At 44.0% G+C, this 26,999-nt stretch overlaps 1 protein-coding gene across 4 annotated transcripts in view; it reads right to left on the reverse strand.

The window, feature by feature from the left end:
- LOC106506885 (uncharacterized) overlaps window positions 1-26,999 on the reverse strand; it is a 545,630-nt gene that overhangs the window by 215,673 nt on the left and 302,958 nt on the right. The window contains exon 3 of one of the 4 annotated variants that reach the window (XR_014836078.1): window positions 19,893-19,984. The exons of the other annotated variants lie outside the window; for them this stretch is intronic. The gene's annotated coding sequence lies outside the window, so the exon portion shown is untranslated. The remainder of the gene's footprint in view (window positions 1-19,892; window positions 19,985-26,999) is intronic. 4 annotated transcript variants of the gene reach the window in all.

Raw genomic sequence — 26,999 nt, forward strand, 5'->3', positions numbered from 1 at the left:
AGTGGTTAATGAATCTGACTAGGAACCATGAGGTTGCAGGTTCGTTCCCTGGCCTTGCTCAGTGGGTTAACGATCCGGCGTGGCCGTGAGCTGTGGTGTAGGTTGCAGATGCGGCTCGGATCCCGCGTTGCTGTGGCTCTGGTGTAGGCCAGTGGCTACAGCTCCGATTCGACCCCTAGCCTGGGAACCTCCATATGCCGCAGGAGCGGCCCAAAGAAATAGCAAAAAAAAAAAGAAAAAAAAATATATGGATCCCAAATGCCAATTATTCCAAAGTTGAGAAACCTTAACTTTGAGGAGCAAACCCATAATTCATTTATCTCAACAGCCCCCAAAGGAAAACCAACATGCAACTGACATGTCACTGGCCTATGCATTCTTCACCAATGTGTTCATTCATGAATCTGTTTCGAGGCTGAACCCAACTGGGATGTCCCCATTAGGTTGCTACAGAGCTTCTCTAAACATTTCTCCCACTCCTCCTTTTATTTTTTTTCTTTTTTTTTCTCCAAGAGGTTGCTAGGAAGAGAGAAAAGTCTGCTTCTCATCAATAGGAAATTTGGCAGCCTAGTTAGGCAGAGCTCCAGCAATGCAGTTTGGCTCTTTTTTAGAGATAAATCAGATTTGTGCAATAAAATATCTCAATGGGGATTTCATTTTATTTGGGTCCCTCTTCCACCTCAAGGAACGTGCATCTGCATGATATCACCTGAGCAAAAGAGAACTGAAAGTGACATCCTTGACTAGGTAATGAACTTGCTCCCTGCCACGAGGGCTGAGCCTCAGAGGGCATGGGCTCCACCATGACAGGGGCGGCATCTGTTCTAGACTCATCGAGAGACAACAGAGCTCCACTTCTCAAACACGACATCCATCCGCATCACCTGGGGAGCCTGTGACAACAAGATGGGCAGGCAGTGAGCACACGAGGAGGAGCAAGCATCAATCCAGCATCCACTGAAGAGACTCCCAGGTCGGGACGTGTCGTCCACAGCAGCTTCTTGTCACCCCAACCAGCCTCACTTAAGTCTGCACCCCAGGTGCGTTCTTCGGGAACTGCACTCAGGAAGTGCTTTGTCCTGATTCTTCTATCATCTTTGTTGCACCATGTGGAATGAAAGAGAGATTCTGGGGTGGGGTGAGGTCGAGGGCAGAGCCGGTGACCAGCAGAGCCCAAAGAGCATGTGTGTTTCTGGAGACAAAGTTCTAGAGTGTGGTGGTTGTGGGTTCGCCCCTTTCAGGAAGCATCTCCTCAGCCTCAGGTGACCTGATTATTAGGTGTGCTACCCATGTTTTCATAAAACTGGCAAAACCAGGTGCTGCCGAGTGAAGCACGATGCTGAAGAGACTGACATTAGTCCGCATGGATACAGAAACTACCTGTCGGCCTCCAGGTAAACAGAAGCAGCCCGTGTGCTTATCACATTTGGACCAGGAGGCTGGAAGCCAATGGTGTGTCCTGAAAGGAACTGCAGAGGTAATTATTTCTCTGCAGGTAGCACAGGTCCATTTCATGTGCCACGTCGCCTTTTAAGTCGGTGACAATGATGGACATACCCATGGCAGGCGAGCAAGCAGCAGCTGGATCAGGCTCGCCTGACAGCTCAGCCAAACACCTGAACTTAACCTGAGCTCCCAGCTTGTGGAATTCATTCTTTCTGCTCCCTTAAGTTGTCAAGGGGCAGACCTACCTATTAGCACAAGTGCATGAGTTGGGTTTTACAGAGTAATAGAACATTCTATACTCCTCATTTCAACACATCCTAGTCCCCCCTCACAAAGACAATAGGAAGATCAATTGGGTTAGTATCCGTGGAGCAGGGAGAAACTAAAAACGCACCAGAGATTTGGAAACAAGTTTCCACTGCCTCGCTCGGCCAGTTCCGTCACAAACATTCAGAGTGACATGCAACTGGATTTAGAGAGTTAATATTTCCAGTATCCCTTCTTCAGTGAGTTTGTTATTGAAATACCTACTCTTTCTCCACCATCCATCCTACATGAGAGTTGTCACGGCCCAGGGTTCCTTCAAGGAAGGTTAAATAACCAACCTTTTCATGTACTGATTTATTACTTTAGCTTCTAACTTCTAAGGGAACCGACAACAGCTCTTTGTCCCTGGCTTGGGAGAGGAATGTTTTGCAAACCTGGAGCGTGACCCCAGACGCATCCTTTCCCGTAACGTGGCAGGCTGAAGATCACAGAGGAATTCACCCAAGGAAGCGCCATCTGAAGAGCACAAAGCACGGACTCAGCGGCGCAGACTCTCTGTGGGGCTGCTGGGCGGGGTCGGTAACATGAAGAGACCTCAGGGGTGGTAGCACAAGCCCTTCTTCCACCCACCCACTCCCGCCCACTCTCGACAACGAGTGAGAAATAAGATGCCAAGTTCCTCACATTTTTTCTCCTTAGATGGCTATTTCTGTCTCTTGACTTTGGCCAGGTCAAAACAAAAATGAGCATGGATCAGAGAAAGAGAAATTCACGTCGAGTGATGAGAACTCTTCTCCGATTGCACATTCCACAGCGAGAACGCAAAAGGAAGGGTAACGAATGAAGAGGTTTGTGAACTATCCAGACAAGGAGAGTCCTCTTTGCCTGACACACTGAGTGGCCGATTTCTCCAAAGCCTTTCCCTCCTGTGAAACTACAAGGAGAGGCAGCGAGATTTAAGATGTACTCCAGGGCATAAAACCCTCCACGGGACTAAATGGGAGGAGACGCAACCTAGACGCCTCGTAATTCCAGGCTCTCCTGCACTGTGCACTGACCATGGGACCTGCGTGTGCCTGTCTCTCTATCCATGCCTCCATCTGATCTACCACACCTATCTACTTTCTTATCTCTCCACCTACCTATCCATCCCTCCACCCGTCTTAGCCAATACTGTACGTCACTCCCTGGAGTAGGCAGAGATGGAAAAATCACGCTTCTCAGACTGACGTGTCATGAACCAAGCATGCATGGGGAGGACATGAATGGGACAGAAGCGAGTGTTTCCTGTCTTTTCCTTATAGTTGTTCTATAAATGGAGCCTGATATCCAGCCTGGGTTTAAAAAGAAATCTGGTGTTAGCCATCAGGCATAATATATGAGACCAAAAAAAAAAAAAAAAAATTCAAGACATTTTTAAATGGTTCTTGACTAGGGCTTGGCACAACGAAATTCATTTGTAATTTGGCCACAGACTAATTTCATTATTTTGGCCAAGTTCTATAAAGCCTCTAGCCCTCAACTCTGCAAAACAAGGGTGTCATGCTAGATTAGCCCTAAATGCCTTGTCCTGAAATACGTTGAAGCTTTACAGAACATAACGTCTATTGCTCTGTATGAGCGTCACTGGACCTTCTCATTTGAAAATGCTTAATGAGCTTGATCATCCTGCTAACACTGGAAAAAATTCAGAGAATTTTTTAAGGTAACTTGGAAATTCCAAAAAAGAAAGCGAAGTTTTCATTAGGGCCACTGTTATATAACCATAGTTTAAAAACCGTTCCACACAGGGAGAATTTTCTGGGGAATAATAATGGTGCAGACTTTTCATAAAAGCACGCAGATACATCAACTGTCACACAATAACAACCTAGCAATACTTTTTAATGCAATTTTCTAATTGTGCCCCTTTCCTGCTAAAGAAAAATTATCTTTCATTTATAATATTTACGCCACAAAGCATCACCAAAATGTATTTTTATAACCACTTGTCAAGAAACTACGATAAAGATAAATCACTTTGATTCACTTGAATAACCCCACTTCCTGTGGCAGTGTCTTTAAAAATTTCATATTCACACTGGCTCCAGAAACTATTTAATGTGCCTTGCTGAGGTCGTTGCATTTAAAGGCAAAAGCTACTCACTTTAGAAGTCTGAACAGGAGTTCCTAAACACAGTGGCAGATTCCTGAGGATGGAAAAAATGCCGTGTGCCCAGTTAAGGTGCCCTTAACGCCACACAGCATTTTCTTAAGGCCTACAGGTCAACCCGCTCACAACGTTTGTCTCATGACTCACGCCAAGTCCTATCTCCTGCCTCTGTCTCCCTTTGACGTTTACAGACACTTCTGCTCCAGCGGAAGAAAAAACGCATCCACAGGGCCTAATGAGAGCACGAGGAAGACATCAATGTCAGAAGACCACAGAGGTTTGCCGAGGAAAGAGAGGGGAGCGAACGCTTTAACAGCAGAAGACAGGTGTGGGACCCTGAGGGAGGTGGCACGAAGCAGCCAAAAGCCAGGATTCAAGAGTAATCCTGTGGCTTGCAAAAGCCACAATGAAGGACCTGCAGATGACACTGAAACGGTGGGGAATGGCATTCGATCTGCTGGTGGAAGTGGAGGGGGAGGAGCAATTCATCCCGGACCTTAGTGATTGATCTGTATCTTTAGAGAGAGACATTGCATTTTTATCACCACCCTTCACAACGTATGGGATAGTCTATCCCTCAGGGCGTGAACCTTGTCCCATGGGAAATGGAAGACAAACATCTCCTGTGTCCCCGCCAGGGCCTCCTTCCAGAGAGTTCCTTCTGCCTGCAGATCTTCCAGATAAATCCTGCATGTCTTATGAACACATATACAGAGAGAGACTTGATGTGCCTTTTTTTTTTTTTTTTTTTTGGCTTTTCATGACTAAACATCACATCCTACTGGTTTACAGCTTTTCTTTCCTCTCTTGTTCTTCTCATCCTCATGTCCCAGACTCACTCCTTCCTCACCCATCACCCTGGAATCACTCCGTTAACACGAACCAGGTTCTTCCCACCTCCCCTCCCCCTCAATACGGTGAGAAGTCATCCTGGAGTCGAGAGAGCACAGCGATGTCTAAAGTTGGTAAATCAGGATGCAGAGGTTTGTTGCGTTATTTGAAAGATAAAGACAGTTACTGGAACTAATATAGAGACGTGCGTTTCTATCTAAAGCATACAAAGCATACAAATCGTATGTCAAAAGCTGAAAAACAAGAAACTATTACAAAAAGGAATCATAACATACCATAAAGGGACAGAATCAGGATCAAGTACACTGGTTTATCCATAAATATAAGTGGGATAAATCACATACTAAAAGGACAGGACTTCCAACCTGGACAAAGAATTTTAAAAAACCTCCAAGCCCAGGCTATATGTAAGAATGGAACTAAAGCAAAATTATATCCATACAAAGACACATCAGAAAATGCCAAGAAAAAGAAAATGGGGCTCTGAGTATTTATATCTCACAAATTTAAAATAATACAAATGAAAATAAACCAAAGGCAAAGCACATTAACTAGCAGAGGCCCAATCGTTACAATAATCTGACATGAATTGCTTTGTGACTGACATAGCTTCAACCTGCCTGAATCAAAACAATGCAGGAACGATAGGAAAAAGGTCAAATGAAAATCCATGGTGACATGAGACTTTAATCTTTGTCTAGCCCGGAGAGACCAAACACTGGTATATTTTCTTTGGTGCCACGTGAACCACCGTGGTGTCTTAAACGACATGTCTGGCACGGCAGGAGCGTGAGCATGTTCATTCCCTTTCAGCCACTGTGCTCTCATGACTCTCTTTGTACTGAGTCACTCAGCCATCACTGTCTCCTACGCTAGCTGTGCTTGCCCAAAGGACGAAAACGCTGGGGAGAAGTTGACATACACGCCTGCAGGGGAGTGTGTGTATGCCATGTTTGCTGGCTATGCTTTTTTTCTTTTTATTAAGGACATCAGCGCTAACTCATCTTTACAAGGGTCTCCACATCTTGAAAGAAATGTTGACACGCGGTTTCTCCTTCAGTACTGCTGAAGCAGAGGAGGCAGTGTTCCACTCGCACACGTTAAAGCATCAGAGCACTGCGTTGCCGAGAAGACCAAGGCTACGGCCATCCACGTAAGCTGCTGAAAAGCCGCAGTGGACAGGTCCCATGCCATTCAGCATCCCTGCTCAGGAAGCTGCAGAAAGAGTTCAATCGTGGCGTGTAATACTGTACTGAGCACCCAGCTACCTTTCTTCCAGGCTAAAAGCTGCACATTTTTCCTCATAGTCATGAAAATTAAAGCTTTTTTTTTTTGCTTTTTGAGGGCTGCACCTGCAGCATATGGAAGTTCCCAGACTAGGGGTCAAATCAGAGCAACAGCTGCCGACCACAGCCACAGCTACAGCAATGCAGGATCATTAACCCATTGAGCGAGGTCAGCAATCAAACCCACAACCTCAGGGACACTACTTGGATTCCTTTCCACTGAGCCACATGGGGAACTCCTAAACCTTTTTTTTTTTAATGGCAACACACACAACATATGGAAGTTCCCAAGCCAGGGAATGAATCTGAGCCACAGCTGCGGTAACAACAGTCCTTCAACCCAATGCACTGAGCCAGGGATAGAACCTGCACCTCCCCAGTGACCCAAGCCACCAGAGTCGGATTCTTAACCCACTGGGCCATAGCAGGAACTCCCCAAATTTAGCTTTTTAACAACTTCTCACTGAAAGCTCCAGGATAAATAAATACTTAAATTTGGACACAGAATTAGAAGACATCTCACAAGCCTAGTTCAAAATTTGCAAAGACATTCCTTATAATCTCTATGTTTCATATAATTCACTGGTAAATTCTGAAATGAAATGAGTATTTTTCTAATAAGAATAGTTGCAAAACACTTTACCATTTACTTAATTTTTGTGTGCAAACAAGTACTTGTTTTCTTAAACCAAACTCATCAAAAATGTATTAAAGAATGAAAGGAGAAATAATTAAATTAGAATATAATTTAAGGGAAATCATTATATCCAGATACAGAAAAATACAGGCACGAGGAAGTGATGACCAGACCTGTCAGTGAGGGGTAAAGGTCTCTGAGAATAATGCCTCCACCAAAGGTTTTTGGTTCCTTTACACTATCCCAAATCGGAGGAAAGGGTGAATTGGTGTTTTCCAAATGCCGGCCTCCACCTTATCATCTCAAACACCTTTGAAGTTTCTCACGTGGTTCCCCTTTTATCGGACTAAGCTCCGGGAAAACCAGACGCTTCCCTCATATGCCCCTGATATTATTAATGTTTTGTCCCAGGCTGACAAAATCCTGTCCGAATTTCACATTCACCCCAAATGTTTCCCCTTCGAGGCACTCTTCCCCTGGTTGCTTTTAAATGTGTACGGCATGCTCCCTCTTCTGAACCCATTCAGGGCTTTTATCTGTCATGGGAGATTTGCCTCATATGACGGCGGTTTGGGAAATTGTCTTCCCCGTTCACCTGGATCTCAAGGTCAGGGACAGTTTCACACACATCTACGTGACATCGAGTGCTCAGCGTACACTGACGACACTGAATTAACCAACATTGAAAGAAATGGACCTTTTTATCTTAAAACGGCTCTTCAAAACAGAAGAAAATATAATGAAAAGGCCCCAAATTACATGGCACTTGAATTTGAGTAGTTCTGCTAAGTGGTATTTTCACAAGTCCTATAAACGCTACGGTTTTACCCTCATGAAAGACACGACTGCAAATAATTGTCATGCCTCATGAGAGATATCAGCAAGTAATTCTGACATGTTAGGTTTGCTCTTGTTGTTTTCTCGGAATATAGAAACCCTTTCTAAATTTTGTGTAGACAACACGAGTTTGGCTCTTTTAAATTAGTTAATGTTTATTTCGTCTCTGTATGTATCCATAATTCTTTCTTAACGCTGAGGAATTTCTTCGGTGTTTTTCTCCCTACACAGTTGCAGGTCCCTGCAGAGAAGAGAACTGCGAAATCCAAAAAAGTTCTCTGTCCAGTATAAAGTAATAGAAATGATATGCAATAACATAAATCAATGGCAACTCAACCACCACCAACGCCCTTGCTCAGGCTGACACGATTTCCCAAAATGGTGAAATACTCTTTGTAAACTTCTGAATAAAAAGAAGTATGGTCTACCTTCAAATTACATAGGAGTTACAATCTGGAAAACTCCAATATACATTAAAATTGTGTGGGGGAGAGTTTTCCTTTACATGTAAAATTGTGTAACGCTAGCTTTAGACAATTACACAGAGATTTCTTTTTTTACTTAGTTGGAGGTCACAGTGACATGTGGATTATCATGCTGCATTGTTCAAGGTATTTGGTGGGCTCCTGCCATTCCCCAGCAGATGCAGTATAACCTGCTTATCATCAAGACAATACAAGACCACTCTATAAATACCCAAAATATCTTGAGGGCAAACCACCAAGCTCAATTAAGCTTCACTGCCGTGTGATGTGTTAAATATTTTAGTTCACTGTGAAAAACTTTTTTGGGAGAAACCAAATCTTCCATGACTGACTCATGGGAAAAGGTGAAATAACAAAAGCACTGGTGGTTATTTATTTCCAAAGTATCAAACACACTCGTCTCTGATAAACACACTCCATGAGTCACTGGTAGTTAGAAAGCCGTCAGAGAGGATGGGAAAATGCCCCCAGCATGTGACAACCAGACAACAGAGATTGGAGTTCTGAGCCATGCAACTGCCCGTGCCCTATATTCTCCTTCAGACACCAAACGCAATTCCAACTGCCTGCAAAGGCCACCGTTCAAAGGAGCTGCTCGTTCTTTGGAAGAAAAACACATTCTACTTTCTTCAGGCAGCATGATTTCTTGTGATTGCAGCACAACCCTGTGTAGCTCAAAGATAAAGAATGCTGCCATGCACGTCACAAGTGTCAAATGAACTCTTTCTGTATGGAAGTTACAGTGGGCACGTATGCACAAGAATCAACAGATGGAACTAAAAGCTTCTTTTTTAGCATGGCATCAAAGCTTTAGTTTGACCCACGCTTAGGGAAAGCAAATCTGTTTTGAAGAATCTACTTGCGATGCTGAGAGAAAACCAGTACATGGAAACGGGAGGTGCCAAATTAGGTGCTGCAAAATTAGACAGCAGAAAGTTAAGAAATCTAATCCGTTTGCATATTTCTGAGGTTACAGCAGAAGACAGTAACTCTGCAAAGGAACCGGAAGGAAAGCCTTTTTCAAAAAGGATCTGGTAAAACGTAAAATTCAGCTGAAACGGTTGGCTATCTGAAAAGACAGAGGCAAAGCTGTGGATTGTTATTTATCACATTTCAGCCACATTAGATCGACGTTAACACATGTCTAGTAAATGTACGTGACTATACAACAGAAAACTAGTAAAAATTTATGACGGCAGAGTATTAAAAATTGTGTCATATGTTACCTGTTGCAGGAGGAGCAGCTTGTTAACAGAAGTGTAGAATGCCTCTCTATGTAAAGCGCAGAACATATTTTTACGTAAATATTATCCTTTTTTTCGTTTGACAAATACAGATGTTAATATAGCAGTAGTTGGTGTTCTTAGAATAACTGTTTTCAACCACAGAGTACAGAATCACTACCTCACCATAAATTCCATAGGAAAAGTAAACTGTAAGCTTAACTTATTTGTGGTCAGTGTAAATAATAAAATATCCTTATTTCTCACCTCAAAAATAAAAAGTTGGGTTGAGTGTGGCTTTATTGAATAAGCAGGTGTTTTCATTTATCTGGAAAATTATCCAAATATCCTTACTCATCATGGGACATGACCTTTGAAGATGCCTAAACATTCTACGTTTTTCTCCATTAAGATGAAATATTGATATACAATGGAATATTACTCTGCCATTAAAAAGAATGAAATAATGCCATTTTCTGCAACATACGTATACCTAGAGATTATCATAATAAGTGAAGTTAAAGAAACAAATATCATATGATATCGTTTATAGGTGGAATCTAAAAAAGCGATACAAATGAACTTCTATATAAAAAAGAAACAGACTCACAGACCGAGGAAACAAATGTACGGTGACCAAAGGGGAAAGGGTGAGGGTAAGGATAAACTCGGAATGTGGGATTAACAGATACACACTTCTATAAAATAAACAACACGGATCTACCGGATAACACAGGGAACTATAGTCAGTATCCTGTGACAGCATGTAACAGAAAAGAATCTGAAAAAGAAGATTGATATATAGAGAGTATATAATTATACATATTTTATATGTATACATATATATAACTGAATCAATTTGCTATATACCTGAAACACTGTCAATTAACTATACTTCAATTTAAAAAGATGAAACATGAACATTATTAACCAAGTGGACAGAATTAACATTAGCGAAGACATACACACAAATGATAAATGAATAATACACGTTTTTTCCAAGAACGTCTGTGAATTAACATTAGCGAAGACATACACACAAATGATAAATGAATAATACACATTTTTTCCAAGGGCATCTGGATCATTCACCAGGATGCACCCGCCTGCTGGGCCATAAAACAAGTCAAAAGCAAATGGAATCACCAAAACGATGTTCTCCATCAGAATGGAATTAAATAGAAATCAATGGCAAAACAAGATAAAGACAGCATCTCCAAATATTTTAAAACTCAGCAACACACATGTAAATAACCCAAAGGCCCCCTGAAGTTGTGAAATACTTTAGAGAGCATGATATTGAAGATAAAACAGAGCAGATTTTGTGGGATTTCACTGAAGCAGTGCTCAGAGGGAACAAGAGTGCAGCGTTGGGAGTTCCCGTTGTGACGCAGCAGAAACGAATTCAACTAGGGACCACGAGGTTGTGGGTCCAGTCCCTGGCCTCACTCAGCCGGTTCAAGATTCGGCGTTGCCATGAGCTGTGGTGTAGGTCGCAGACACGGCTCGGATCTGGCGTTGCTCTGGCTGTGATGTAGGCCAGCAGCTGTAGCTCCGATTAGACCCCTAGCCTGGAAACCTCCATATGCTGTGAGTGCAGCCCTTAAAAAAAAAAAAAACGGCAAGGAACCAAAAATGCAGTGTCACAGAAGCAACATGCCTTGTCACTTCTCTCCGCCGATGCCCCATTGCAACCTCACTCTCTGTCTTCTGGGGAAATAGCCTTGTCTCCTGAATCCAATTAACATAAAAGCACAGACGTTCTTGTCTCTTATGCATAATGCCATGCCCTTCATACCGACTTCCCACGTGCAGCCTGCGGCGATGGAATTGCCTAGCTGAGTTTTGCCATTGTTGGTATATTTCTAGATCTTTACTGTCATTTTATTGTCCTTCGATCTAACAAAAGCGCGATTTACTTTACTTTCTTCTTCCACTTGATTGATTGCTTAAGGAACAAAATCTGACATATAATCTGATTAAAATGCCAACACTCACATATGCCATTTTCTCCAGATGTGCTGGGAACTACCTCTTACATTAACCAAAGGCATTCACTGTGCATCCCTGTGTACAACCCCTACCCCTCCCCACACGCCTCCCTCCCCCGCACCCCACAGCATAGAACCTAAGACTCTTAAGAAGACCAAAATGCAGTTATTGCTGGCTTCCCACCCCGCCTCAGGGCGTGAATGGCATTTATGCAATCTTCACCTGAAGCGTTTGACATGGGACCACGAAAGCCTTATTTCATCCACACCATGCCTTACATTTTTGGCGCCAGGACTAGCCCAGGGTTTATCCTGAGTCCAGATGCTCAACTTCTGCCTAGCCAGCCTAAAACTCCATGGTTCCCATCTCAGGAGCCCTCATCTAACAAGGCAGACTCTCTGCAGGCAGATCTAGCCTCCACAGACGGAGCAACAACAAACAGCAGGCTGCTACGGCGGGGGGAGACTGTGGAGATGCCCGGGTTCACCAAGCTTCATCCCCCCCTTGGAAAGGACTTTTGAGGAGCTTCTCAGGGGGTCCTGCATGAGACGGGGGCATAAGAGAACAAGCCCCACCTCCATCACCTGGGCCCCCGATCCAGCTTCACGCAGCGCTCACTCCGGTTCCCAAAGAGCTTCGGCGTGAGATTGCCCAGGAACACGTGTTCTCCACCAGCCAGACACCCAGAGATTCCACTGATCCGGCCCCAGGTCATCCAGTTAATGAAAGACCCATCCAGGGCCAGGATCCACACATCCCAACACAGCCGGGGGTCTTCTCCTACCAAGACAGGATCAAAGCAAGGCTCTGCGGCTCCCTTCTGCAGAGACTCCCCTCACCGTCACCACCCATTTCCCAGCAGGTGGTTGAAATTTAGGGAGCAGGGAGGGTTAGAATCTTAAGGAAACATCTCTCAAAATATAGATATGTTATCAGCAGATATGGTTTCTGCATCCAGGGGCTGGCAAACCTGGCCCTTGAGGTCCGTGAGGAATGGCCGTGAGGTGGAGAGAGGGGGAAGCACACTCGCCATCTCTTAGGCGCCCAGAGGGATTCTCCTTCAAGACGCTGAACACGTCCAGAGATCTCCTCACGTCCCTTCTGATGCGTTTCTCTGACATAACCCCCATAGTGACCAGCCACGTAGGTTGAAGCCAAGGCTTGGATCCCGTGGTGTAGGCCGGTGGCTGCAGCTCTGATTACCCTAGCCTGGGAACTTCCATATGCCTCGAGTGCAGCCCTAAAAACACAAAAGACAAAAGACCAAAAGAAACAAAGTCCCAAGTGCATGAACATATGTGCCTATCCCCTCGCACGGTTTGCCCTGACAGCCAGATAAGTAAGTGTGCAGCCCACTTCTGCAGGAACTTCACACCACCCCCAAACAGTTCTTCAGACTCTGAGGGGGGAGGCTGAGAAGCTCCAAGCCATCTCCCATCACCGTGGACTCTGAGCTCCTGCTTACGTGCTCTCCCAGGGCCAGGGACCTCTCTCCTATCTGCGGTCACCACCTGGCTCTTTCCATTCCTCCCAGCCAGGCCCCGCTCCGCCCTTCCTAAAGCACCATAAGCCAGCCCTACCCCATCCAACGCACTTGGCTAAAGACATGGACATAGGAAGGGAGGCTGGCATAGAGTGAAAAAGGGCTAAAAGCAGCATATGCCGTACCGTGTGTGAGAAGTCCATCGGCCTTTCTTGCACAGAGAATCCCTTATTAAAACTTTCCCGTATTTCGGGAGCCCATCCTTCCTGACTCTATGACAAAATCGTTCATTCATCCCACAAGTGCTTGGCAGAAGCTTACTTATTGACCAGGCCTGGGTCTAGATGCTAGAGAGTCAACAGTAGAGAAGAAAATGCTGCCGTTTCGAAATCACATTCTCTGTATCCACCCCTTCCTGGTGGAGCCCTGGATTCCTGAAGCCCAAGGAGCAAAAAGAGACCCTGGAAATTCATCTTCATCACTCATTGTTTCAACCTCCCCCTTCAACTAGGCAAGGGGCTGGACCTTTTATTACCAAGAGAACAATTATAGGGTTTTCCTGAAAGAGCAGCTTTCATCCTAATGTGGAGCCTGCCGCCTCTCCAGAATGGAGAAACAGTTCTAGCCAAATTTTTAAATCACTGTTTCCTTCTCTCTGCATGTGCCATTTCAAAATTCCACTTAATTGAAAAGAAACCATTTGCCAATTATAATATCACCTACCTATAATGATAATAGTATAAAATCTACCTCTTTATGTTATGAGAATGAGATGTCCTACAAAATACTGAAATACAAGCACTTAACAATATTTCTGGGAAAAACGGGCTAGGGATTTGTACATAATTGTTTGTTTGTTTTTAATTTTTATGGCCCCATCCACAGCACGTGGAGGTTCCCAAGCCAGGGACTGAATCTGAATCTCTGCTGTGACCTTTGCTGCAGCTTGTGACCACACCGGATCCTTTAACCCACTGCACTGGCACAGGGGTCAAACAACACCTGCAAAGTGACCTAAGCCAGTGCAGTCAGATTCTTAACCCACATACCACAGCGAGAACTCCAGAATTTGTACATATTTGAATGTATAGTATATAGTAAATTCAGACATCTAGCTTATATTACTGAGGCAAGAATAAGTTTAAATAGTAATCTCATGCTCATCGGTCACTAAAAACTGCTATAAAAAGCCAGCAGAGGGAAAAGAAATGCTGTTTTCCTCCAGCCCTTGCATCCTGACTACGTGCTGTCCATACGCTACCGTGCGGCATGTTTCAGACAATCAAGGGGGCACGGTGCCCTGGATTCCTTGATTTACGCTCCCATTTCACCCCTCATCAGGGACAAGCTTTGTGAAGGCACAGACCTCGGGTCTTCACCTCTCATTTCTGCCTGATCTGCCTCCACCCGCCTTCTACCTCCACCGCCCGATGGACGCAAGGGCTTCTGTCAAAACCGGGGCTGGCTTTTTGTGGCTTGTGTTACTTGACTCCATAACTCTTCCCCAGCTCTTGACGCTGTTGGCCATTCCATCTTCCTGAAACCGTTCTTCCCCTTTGGGCACCAAAGCAGCCCCCATGGGAGCCTCAGTCCCGTTCACGGGCTCTGGTCCTCGGCTTGCCACCCAAAGGCTGGGCTCAGCCCTCACCTCACTGGCCCGCCCTTGTCCTTTCTGAGGGACCTCATCCACACCCGTCCTTTCCAGGACCCCAGACTGCCGACACGTGCCAATGCCTTGTCCCCAGCCCATCTCTCTCCTCAGCCTACAGAATCGCAGCATTAACTGCCTGCTTGGCCTTCGGCACCTGAATGCTTTGCACTGTTGTCCGAACTCGATGCATTATCCTTCCCCCGCCAGCTCTCATCACTCTCAAGAGGCCAGTCACAGCCCCGCTGTGCCTCGTCACCCACAGCAAAAAGCTGCAGAGCCACCCACATTACGTCTCCTCTCCATCGCCTTTCCAGGCTCCAGCTCCTGCCGATGCTACTGTCTTCACACGGCACGTCCCCCTCGTCCTTGCCACATATGCTGCTAGTGTTTTTGCTAAGATCTTCAAGAGTTATCATCTGGAGAACATCACGAGTGCTCCCTAATTGGTCTCCCTGAGAACCGACTCTTCATTCTAACCTATTTGTCATTACGTGATGCTATGGATCTTGCTACAGTGTGTACAGGTCCCTCCTCCTATTGAAAAGACGACGAGTTAGTCCCATTTTGTGATCACAGAGGCCCAAGCTGATAAGCAGTACACGCAAGCCCCTGCGTGATCAGCTTCCTGCCTGTCTGTCCGATCTCATCGCCCACCTTCTTCAGGCCTCGGCCTTAGTGAGGAGCTTACCATGCCCTCAAACACATCCTGTCCTTATTTTTCACACACACAACACGCCCTGTTCTCCCTTCCAGATGCGCCTACAGGGGAGCCCTGCTTGTCCTCTGAAGCGGGACTTAAGGATCTCCTCTCTTTGAAGCACTTCGGGAACCTCCAGAAGAAAAGTGAATCCAAGCTCCTGGGGGCTTTGAGGAATGCACTGGAAATAGACTCAATAAGATGTGACTTAATTATTTAAACACAAGATGCGTCAAACAATTCTAGGGTCATGAGTCTGGAAACCAAGACCAATGGAGAGCAACCATCAGAGAAAAAGAAGAAGAAGGTTTTACAAGAAGGGTAAGGATCTCCGAGGTTACTTCTTAAAGCAAACTTTGTATCAACACAGAGCATATGGACAGCAACGTGTGGCAGCGTGCAGCGTACACACCCCGGAGGGGGCTAACAGTCAAGAGACAGACAACATCCACTGTTGGCAAGGCTGAGCAATAAAATGTGCATGCACCTGGAGCATAAATCGTGCCATCTGGGGAAACTGCTGGGCAGTATCAAATAAAGCTCATGCCTGCACACCCTAGAAGCTAGCAATTCCATTCCTACAAATACACACTACAGATACGCTGATGTAAGCTCACCCCAAACCCTTTACGGTATGTTCAGAGCGGACTTTCTTGTCATGACACAAAAGCAGCACCGATCCACACGTCCATCCATCCTTGAAGAGATGAATGAACTGCGTTAGAGTTATACCACGGATACTAGGCGACCACGGAAATGAGCAATACATCCCACGTCAAAGTGTGGGTGAATCTCAAACATAATACTGAGGGAAAGGAGTCAGGGCCAAGGAGGACACACTGTGTGTATACAAACGACGGATGCAGTTCGTGGACACGTTTTGAAGATGGGCTGGAAGTCAGCACCTGCAAAGGCGTGAAGGAGGTGATTCCAGGGTGGCAGCAGGCTTCGATCTCTTCATGTAGTTACTGACGGCATGGCTGTGTCCCACTTGGGAAAATTCACTCCACAGTACACATGGGGTATGTGCATTTTCTGTGCACTGAACTGCCATGAAACGTTTCGAAGGGCACAGCTGAATGAATGTCCACCCCATGAATGTTCCTATGTAACGAACACACAGCCAAGAAACAGAATATCGCCAGCGCCACCGAAGCCCGCGCACACTCCCAGCGCCAGCCACCGCCCCCAAACAAGCTCTGTTTGGACTTCCATCAGGGTGGCAGAGACCCAGTCTGTACTGTTCAGGGCTATTTCCTCCACAGCGACAAAATATATTCGCATGCCTTAGATATTTTCCAGATACATGCTGAACTTAGGAATACAGGTGAAAACTGAGGAGTCAACCAAGACACTTGAACCCTTGAGCCTGGCCAAGCCCATGAAACTAAAAGGATAAACTGAGATGCAGAAGCTAAGAAGGAAAGTGCAGTTCCTTGGTGAAGGGCGTATTGCAGAGTAAGAAGCAGCAATCCTGAAGGGCGGTCTGAAAATCAATCATCAAACGTATTTTCATTTCATAAACCCAATTCTTTGGTTTCTTACCACCCTACTGATGTAGATCTGATTTGTATGACTAACCAATTATGGATCAATCAAAACATTATACTTATAAAATCTTTCTGTGGACTTACAAGTGTCTTCGTAGTCACAATACAAAGCTTGGAAAGGGATGATTTAGGATCTGCGTTGTGTTTTGTTGTGGCCAAGCCCACAGCGTGTGGAAGTTCCCAGGCCAGGGTTCAAACCCGAGCCACAGCAGTGACAATGAGTCACAACAGGTATAACGCTCAATTCCTAACCAGTAGACCACCAGGGAACTCTGCGTTATGTATTTTAAAATCAACTCGAAAATAGAAAGAATTTCATCTTCGTATCCTTTGGACTTGAGCTATCAGAAATTGTGCAAAGATCACCAAATCCATTAAAAATATATATATACACATAACATTCAAAATGCTTGCCAGCCCTAAAACGATTTTTCTTTAACTTTCTGATGCATTTAATCTGATGCTGAGTGTTCGTTGTATAGAAAAGAAGAAACGTCAGGACCCACTGTGGGCAGCTGGCTCGCCTATCCGTTTGCATCCGCACAAATACCACCTCTCTTGCCTGAGTCCCAGGACAGGAATGGTGGATGTCCAGGCAATAAACTGTAAATTATTACAAAACAAAAGCACACACGTGGGAGTGGACATTGCCTGCACTAAGTTTCTGTGTCTGCAAATCTGCAGTGTCCACATTCTCGTGGCCACTCCTTCTCCCATAACTCCATTTCTGTTTGAATTTCACCTGTGGCCTTATCACATTGCTTCCTATTGATGTCTGTCATGTCCAGGGTTTGGAGTAAGATATAGGATTCATCTGTGTGATTGCTGCTTTGCTATGTTACTTATACTAGTCTGCATCCCAATTAGATTAAGTTCCTTGACTTGAGGGCAAGGCTCTGACATGCCATTTGGACCATAATAAGATAGCATGAGATAAAGAAAGAAGATAAATACTTAAATAGTCATTAGGTAAGGTTAATTTTACATTTAGAAATATCAGGAGTTCCCGTCATGGCTCAGCAGCAACAAACCCGACTAAGATCCATGAGGATGTGGGTTTGACCCCTGGCCTTGCTTCGTGGGTTAAGGATCTGGCATTGCCGGGAACTTTGGTGTAGGTTGCAGACCTAGCTTGAATCCCATGTTGCCGTGGCTGTGGCGTAGGCCGGCAGCTGCAGCTCGGATTCGACCCCTTGCCTGGGAACCTCCATATGCCGTGGGTGTGGCCCTGAAAAGAAAAAAAGAAAAGAAATTTCACAGAACATCCCTGGGTGTTGGATTTCCACAAAGGCAATGGAACTTGGAGTAGTTTAGAAAAAGATCGTGGTTTAGGAAGAGACCATGATGCGCCATCCACACAGCTGGGTAATTCTACGCGATTCAGGGATGGTGCTGACGTGACAAAGTAATTAACAGAGGATGGCAGCTCCTCCTCACTGATCAACAGAGGCGGGGACGCCCACTTTGCAAAGCCCAGCGCACATCTCCACGCCCAGGACTCCCAATTACCTTCGTCCTCTCAGAAAGACAAAGCCGGGCCCCCTCAACAGGCCATGTGGCCAGAAGTCCAGGTCCACTCCTCAACGGAGGACCTTCGGGTGTTTCCTGAGGGGCCATTTCTTATCTGCGACTATCTTATTGTTTTCCTTTCTTTTTTTGGCTTTTTAGGGCCACACCTGTGGCATATGGAGGTTCCCAGGCTAGGGATAGATCCAGAGCTGCAACCACTGGGCTACACCACAGCCACAGCAACATCAGATCTGAGCCATGTCTGCAACCTACACCATAACTCATGGCAAGGCCAGATCCTTATCCCACTGAACAAGGCCAGGGATCAAACCTGCATCCTATTTTGAATTCCTACCAATCTTCTAGGATTCTTTTCTATTTCCTGATTTGCGTAATATTAGAAATCCACTCTCCTTTGGAGTCTTCAGGTTAATACTGCTTTTAACTCTGCAGCTTTCCCCATAGGCTCTGTTCGTTTTCTCTTTTGTTCTTATGTCCTTGTCACATGTGAAGGAGGCTTATCCAGCTGTGGCTGCTGCACCCAAACAGGCTGTGTGAATGACCCTTATCTTCACTCTATATTCACGCGGAGAACTTTTCAAGTTCCTCTACTTACATGAAGACCAGCTGACGGCTCTACATAGTTCCCGGTTTGAATCTCAATGGGCAGCAAACATTCATCTCTCACTCAGCCGCTACGCTCAAGCGAGATCATCTTGGGTTTCCACCACCAGAGCATCCACGCTCTGCTCCAAAGGACTCCGTTCACAACTGTCCACCACGGTCCTCCAGATGCACTTCCATCTTATTTGTCGTGACCATCCAGCCCAGGATCCTGTGTGCAACCACCAGCTCCTATCCAATCGTCCTTCTGTCAAATAATTCTGAGGTCAGGTGTCCAAACAAAAATATCCGGGTTTGCAACAGCTACGTTAAAAACAACAACAACAACAACAACAACAACAACTCCGTCTTTGCTTTGGAGTCTCTGCCTTGCCTCAAGAGACAGAAAGTGCAAAAGGAAAACCTTCCTTGTGAACCAACAGACCTGTGCTGTTCTAGGCAGTTCCGTCAGGTGAAATGAGTGGAAATTCTTCAGGCCTTATGGCCATAGGTTAGCTGCTGGTTTTCAGAGGTAGTGGGGTGAAAGGAGATCAGAGTCAGGGAAAGAACGGCAGCTGGGGAGTTCCCGCTGTGGTACAGTGGGTTAAGAATCTGAGTGCAGTGGCTCAGGTCACTGCAGAGGCATGGGTTTGGTCCCCAGCCTGGAGCAGTGGGTTAAAGGATCTGGTGTTGCTGCAGCTGTGGCGTGGGTCACAGCTCCAGCTCGGATTCAATCCCTGGCCTGGGAACTTGCATATGCCGTGGGTGCAGCCATTAAAAAAAAAAAAAAAAAAAAAGAATTTCTGCTAGAATGATTTTCAAGTGGAAGGGCTTCCCTTTAATTTAAGCTGAACTCCTTTCCTAAAGAATATGGCACAATAGATATGTTACCATTAATCTAACATTTTAATTTTGGAGTTATCCTCAGAAGACCACTCCTTAAGGCCTTTGTAGCTCTTTTCTGAAAGTACTGTACGAGGACGATGACACTTTCTCCTAAGAGTGCATGGGCCGAAGACAGGCAATTTCACCAGCCCCCACAACAAAGCTCTTCTGAGATTCATGATCCCTGTCCACTGGGAAAGTCTTCACTGTATCATACCCCATAGTCTGCTCATGCTATGTTTTAAATCTGCCTCTTTTTATCTGAACTTCACGGATAGAGCAGCATAGACAGTGGAGTAAAAGTAAAAAAAACAAATAAATAAACGGTACCACTCACCCTGGTCCGTGATAGTGGCTCAACCGATGTCTATGATCTGATAACCACCATAAAGGAATGACCCAGCCGGGTCTACAGGTGTTCGCTGCCGACTGAAATATTAACATACCTTTTGTTAATCTGTGTACATTTTTTTTTTTTTACATTACACCTAAAGGAGAGGCAGAAGGAAAGATACACTTGAGGACTTATAACCTCTCGATAATAAAATCAAAGAGCTAAATATTTCCATAAAGCACTGCAATGAACGAATCCCAGAAAGTGCAAAGAAACCAAACATGGATGACATTTAAGAAGAGAGTGAGGGAGTTTCCATCGCGGTGCAGTGGAAACGACTGACGAGGAACCATGAGGTTGCGGGTTCAATCCCTGGCTTCGCTCAGTGGGTTGAGGATCCGGCGTTGCTGTGAGCTGTGGTGTAGGCCGGCAGCTATAGCTCCGATTTGACCCCTAGCCTGGGAACCTCCATATGTCATGGGTTCGACCCTAAAAAGCAAAAAAAAAAAAAAGAGAGAGAGAGAGAGAGTGGAAACTGTGTACATCCTCTAGTGTTTTATCCATTGTTTACATCTTTAAAGTTATTAGCATAAAAATCCTGAAAACAAAAGCCTCTCTGTATTTTGGACAGAGTGGCAAACTGACAAAATGAGACAGTGTCCACTCCATTATATAGTAAAGATGGAGGAGTAACAGTACCTACAAAAAAAAAAAAAAAATAGAAGAAAAGCTGATCTTTTGCAAGGAAGGAAGAAAGCCTATGGCTTTGGAACGAGTCATGTGAAGCTGTCATAGCAGCTCCAAGCACATAGGACAGTTTGCCTTGAGAGTGTGCACGTGATGTGTCTCTGTGTGTATGTGCGTGTGTGTGTGTGCGCGTGTGTGCACATGTGACGGGGCTGTGCAGCATAGCTCTCGGACAGCAACAGCATAATACAGCCATCCAGTAACTAGGTAAGAGCCTTGGTGTTATAATTACTTCTACGTATCACCTTTAAAAACTTGAAAGAGCTCTTCAAAAAATGGTGTCGGGAAAAGCAGATATCCACACGGAAATGAATGAACTCAGACTTGAATCTCATACCACTCACAAAAATTATCTTGAAGTGGCTTAAGGACTTAAACAAAAGGCCGAACCTATTAACCCCCTGCAAGATAACACTGAGGATAAGCTTCATAATACTGGTCTAGGCAATGACTTCTTGGATATGACACCAAAACCACAAGCAACAAAAGCAAAAATACACAAATAAAACTATATGAAACTAAAAAAGCTTCTACACAACAAAGGGAAAAAAAATCAACAAAGTAACTTACTGAATGGGAGAAAATATATACAAACCATATGTCTGATAAGGGATTAATATTTTAAACATATAAGAAATTTCTACAACTCAACAGCAAAATAAATAAATAAACTGTTGTTTTTTTTTTTTTTCCTTTTTAGGGCCATACCTGTGGCATATGGAGGTTCCCAGGCTAGGGGTCTAATCGGAGCTATAGCTGCTGACCTACACCATAGCCACAGCCATGCCAGATCCGAGCCACATCTTCCACCTACACCACAGCTCACGGCAACACCAGATCCTTAACCCACTGAGCAAGGCCAGGGATCGAACCCACAACCTCATGGTTCCTCGTCGGATTCATTTCTGCTGTGCCATGACGAGAACTCCAATAAACTGATTTTTAAATGGGCAAAGAACTTAAGGAGACATTTTCCCAAAAAGATATATAAATGGCCAACAGACACATGAAAAGATACTGGATATCATCAGTCATCAGGGAAACGCAAACCAGAACTGTAAGGAGATGTCAACCTGTTACTTCAGGAAATAAGTGCTGGCGAGGGTGTGGAGAAAAGGGAATCCTGTACATTGCTGGTGGAAATACAAACTGGCACAGCCATAATGGAAAACAATGTGGAAGCGACTATGAAAATTAAATAAGAGTTCCCTGGTGGCTCAACAGGTTAAGGATCTGGTGTTGTAACTGCTGTGACTACTGTGGCTTGGGTTCCATCCCTGGCCCAGGAACTTCCCCAAGCCATGGGTGTGGCCAAAAAAAAAAAAAAAAAAAAAAAAACCAACAACATAGAACTTCTATGATCTAGCAATCTCACTTCTGGGCATACATCCCAAAGAACTGAAATCTAGATCTCAAAGAGATTTCTATTCCCATGTTCGCTGCAGCATTATTCCCAATAGTCCAGCTCTGGAAACCACCTCATTGTATACCCAAACAGTATGTGATATATACACACAATGAAACATTATTCACCTTTAAACAAAGACAGACATCCTATCATTTGCAACAACACAGATGAGGCAGAAAGACACTGTGCTAAGTGAATATGCCAGTCAGTTACAAAAGCACAAAGATTTCATGATTCCACTTAAATGAAGGACCTGGAATATTCAAAACACACAGAAGCAGAGAGTCAAATTTTATTTGATGTAGGAATGGAACTATCAGGAAATGAGATGCTGCTCTAAGTGACAGGGACTCAGAGAAGAGGGAAGTGGCGGGGTTGCTGTTCAATGGATATAGAGTTTCAGTTACACAAGATGAGTAAGTCCTAGAGCTCTACTGGACCACAGGGTACCTGGAGTTAACAACCCTGTGTCGTCACTTAAAGTGTGTTAAGAGTGTAAATCTCATGGGAAAGCATTAAATGTGCCTATAGCAATTTTTAAAAGAAAGACCTTTCTTTCCTTGTTTATCGAAGTAGAGTTGATTTACGATGTGGTGTTAGTTTCTGGTGTACAGCAAAGTAATTCAGATAGAGAGAGACATTCTTTTTCATATTCTTTTCCATTAACACTTATTACAGGCTATTAAATATCCCTGTGGTATACAGGAAGACCTTGTTGATTATTAAATACCAGTTTGTAACTGCTAGCCTCAAAGTCCTCATGTATGCTGCCCCCCTTCCTCTGGAGTAACCGTAAGTTTGTTTTCTACACTCTGAGTCTATTTCTGTTTTGTAAATAAGTTCATTTGTATCATATTCCATGTATAAGTGATATCGTGATATTTGTCTTTGACTTACTTCACTTAGTGGGATACTCTCTAGTCCATCCATGTTGTACAAAATGGCATTTTTTTCTTTCTTTTTCATGGCTGAGTAGTATTTCATTGTATATATCTACATGTATACATTGTATATATGTATAAATGTCTATCAACAGACATTTGATAGACATTAAGGTTGCTTCCATGTCTTCATCCTTGTAAATAGTGCTGCTGTGAACAGTGGGATGCATGTATCTTTTCAAATTAGAGTTTTCTCTGGATACATGCCCAGGAGTGGGGTTGCTGGATCATACAGCAACTCTGTTTTTAGTTTTTAAGGAACATACGTACTATTCTCCACAGTGGCAGCACCAATTTACATTCCCACCAACAATGCAGGACAGCTTCTCTACACCTTCTATTTGTAGACTTTGTAGCTGGCCATTCTGACTGGAATGAAATGATACCTCACTGTAGTTCTGATTTGTATTTCTCTAATGATTATCAAAGTTGAGCTCTTTTCATGTGCCTGTTAGCCAACTTGATGTCTTCTTGCGAGAAATGTCTGTTTAGGTCTTCTGCCCACTTTTTGATTGGGTTGCTACTTTTTTTGTTATTGAGTTGTATGGGCTGTTTGTATATTTTGGAAATGAAGCCCTTGTCAGTTGCATCACTTGGAGCTATTTTCCCCCAGTCCACAGCTTGTCTTTGCATTTTGTTGACAGTTTCATTTGCTGTGCAAAAGCTTTTTAAGTTTGAGTAGATCCCATTTGTTTATTTTGCTTTTATATCTATTGCCTTGGGAGACTGAACTAAGAAAACATTGCTATGATTTATGTTTTTCCTATGCTCTTGTCTAGGAGTTTTACAGTGTCACATCTTATATCTAAGTAGAAAGAGGATTTTCTCTTGTCAATAATAAACACAAAATAAGTATGGGAAAAACCCAAACAGAAATCCACTAGGAAATGCTATTTCAGGGTTGCAAAGTAATTAACTGTATACACTTCAACATGACATATGATCCAGGTCTTTCCGAGGCATAGACTGATGGAGGTCAGAGTCCCAACGTGGCTTTATGTCTGTGCATTCCCCTCCGCTGCTCTCCCGTCCTTTCTAGACCAGGCTCCCCGGAGACCACAACTGTGCATATCAGCTTGTCTCTGCTCTGTCCCCTTGTGACTGAAAGGTCCTGGCTGGAATTCCTAATGTCGCTACTGAGAGCCTCACAAAGTGCTTCCCTTTCTGGGTACATTTACCCGTCTGTGATCCAGTCAATTCTTCATTATAGCTGCCTTTTCTCACATGACTATGATCATGCACCTCCTCTAGGTGCCGAGTATTATGCAAAAGAAGTACTCTCTGTAGGTCACGTAGAGCAGTAGATAATTTCCTGACAGTCCTATTCCGAAATAAAATATGTATGCAAATAAGTCTACGCATACCCATTTTGGCAACTGTTTTTTTTCCCAAATTCCTCAATTTCTTCCCACTGGAGGGAGTCAAGAAATGGGGGAGAGTGAAGAATACATGATGCTTTACTGCTAAACCTCATGACACATGTACTTGTTTCCTGCTCTTTTATAGGAAAGGTTAACTAGAATTGCTCATCATCACGTTAACATGTGGTTCAAAGGAACAGCTGAAAGTAAATAAGCAATAAAAACATAAATGAATATTCTGCTGCTAAGTGAGTTTCCCCCTTGAGTTTTCTGAAGTGTGCATGTCCAGAGTCAAATGCCAGGCTACGTTTCCTACCCTTCGGCAATGAGAAATGGCAAAGAGGAAAAGGATGGGCACAGTCTGTAAATGACTAACAGACAATAGAGGATTACGCTGAAGACTGAACGTTAATATGAGAGGTTTCCAAGTGGGTTTATGTGGCGATATAAACCCTCGTTCTAAAAACTGAGAGCAAGTATCAACTCATTTGGAATTTTTTTATAGATTCCTTCTCAAATAGAGTTCCACCAAAATGTGCCGGATTTAAATCGCTTTAACACTGTCTGTGAATTGTGTTCACGAGAGGAAAGCACATGAGGAATTTAAAGTATAATGGTTTTCTAAAAATACCAACGATGCGCACATTCTTCTCCATCTCAAAGCAACTGGATTTATTACATATTTTTATCCACTTGTCAGGCAGAGAAAAGTGGTTAGCAAGAACGCTCAAGTCCTATTGCGCTTTTGAAATAAGATGATCACACCAAAACCTAAATGTTTAATTTGAATGACACTGCATGTGGCCCCAATGAGACAATGGCACCCATTCTTCCCTTAAAGCAGCGGATCACTTTCTCTTCTCTACCTTTCTTCATCAGCTTGCTTTTCAGCCTTTCCGCAAAGGGGGTTGGGACAAACACCTCTGCCCAATTTCCTTGGAGAACAGAATGCCTTCCACACGTCTGCATATATGGATTACCTGTCCATCACTACCACAGCAGTTGCTCACCTGGACATTTGATCAATAGCACAAAGTCCTGCTCACTTGTCTTGTCCCAAATCTTGTTAAATAGCTTCTAAACAGAACCACATACAAGGAATGAAGAGAAATGAGAAATATACATACGTATATCCCCCAGTACTCTGTGAGTTGTAATTGCATAAAAATACAAGAACATTTTTGTCTTTAAATGTTGGGGAAAGAGGCTAAAGTTATCTAAGTTCCTTATGCAACACGGCTCTGAAAAATACAGAACTGAAGCACCACTGTTAAGTGAATCTAAAAGGTATATTTAAATAGCTTAGCCATTTGCAAAAAGCTAACATTCCATAGAGTCTTTTTCTATAAACTTGGGGTTTTCTTTAGATTCTATAAGAGAGGGATAATAACTCTTTCCAGGTGTGACATGCCAAATATTTAATGACTCATATGGGTTCTGAACAATGAGAAGGAACAATGACAACTCACACTGGCCATAGACCACAGCGAGCCACATCAAGGGGCATCGAACACCCCTACCTCACTCACAGAGCTGATGGGACTAGGAGACGCAAAAGTAGTGCCCTTACTGACTCTGGCATGTAGGACATACTCAGAAAATGTCAGCATTTTCCAATCATATCCTAATGCTTTTAATGCAAATGTATAATAGTTCTGAAGCCCCTCCTCTAAATATTAAATGCACTAAATATTGAATAGTGTCACACAATTATCTGAAAAAAAAATGGGTGTGAAAGCCTCAGCAACTGACTCGTCATTCATAATCCAAAGGTAGGAATGGAGAGAAAGCTCCATGCCCTGCACAGACCACCGTCAGAGATGCAGGGAGAAGCACAAAGGCGGACAGACGCGAGGGCTTCCAGAACCAGAGGTCTCTCATACAGTCAGGGCAGGTGCCTGGAGAACACCTCACCTTTCCCAACTACAGGGTTCATCTTTAAACACTAAGGAGTTAGCAGGACAGAACTGGATAAAATGCCACAGGTGTATCTCGCTCACATTCAGTACGGCTTACACCAAAGAGAAATGCTTAGGCGAATGGAAATATCCAATGTACTGAACAATTCTTTATCAAGTGTCTCCCCAAACCAAGTCCTTCTGATAGGCTGAACTGTTGCTTGATTTTCAGAGATTTAGAGTGAATGTTTTCAGGAATACACATAACTAACACACAATGTACGTATCTGCATTATTCAAAAGGAAATGCCAGGACCAGTGGCTGTCCTGGGTGCTATGGAGACCACAAGGCTCTTGGATGAAGTTCACAGTCCAGAGCTTTGAGAAGTGCCCAGCCAGCAGCTGCAGGAGCCAGAACCTTGCTGCCATATGGATTCTGCAGCTGCCAGACCAGAGATCTTACAGAAGGCCCAGAGAGGAGGGCAGAGTGGGGAGAGAACTCTTTGTTTTCCATTGAAAATAAGGGAAAGGAAAAACAAGTAAAGGGGGGAACAGTTGATCTAAAGGCAATTACAGAACTTAATGAATCCACTGTAGCCCATAGCATTTTAAACCATCTCAAATGATCAGGAAACTAATTCTAACATGACTTTAGTCAAAGAACATTATGTGATGAATTCACACAATCTGAATAATTGCAGTTATCAGCTGAAACAACAGCAGGAAGATGAGTAAATAGGTCAGCTATTCTAGGA

Source organism: Sus scrofa, chromosome Y (genome assembly GCF_054392235.1).
Source record: "Sus scrofa isolate SSC_HxYL_T2T_F1_AM1 chromosome Y, Sscrofa_HxYL_maternal_Yorkshire_Landrace_v2.0, whole genome shotgun sequence".
NCBI lineage: Eukaryota > Metazoa > Chordata > Mammalia > Artiodactyla > Suidae > Sus > Sus scrofa.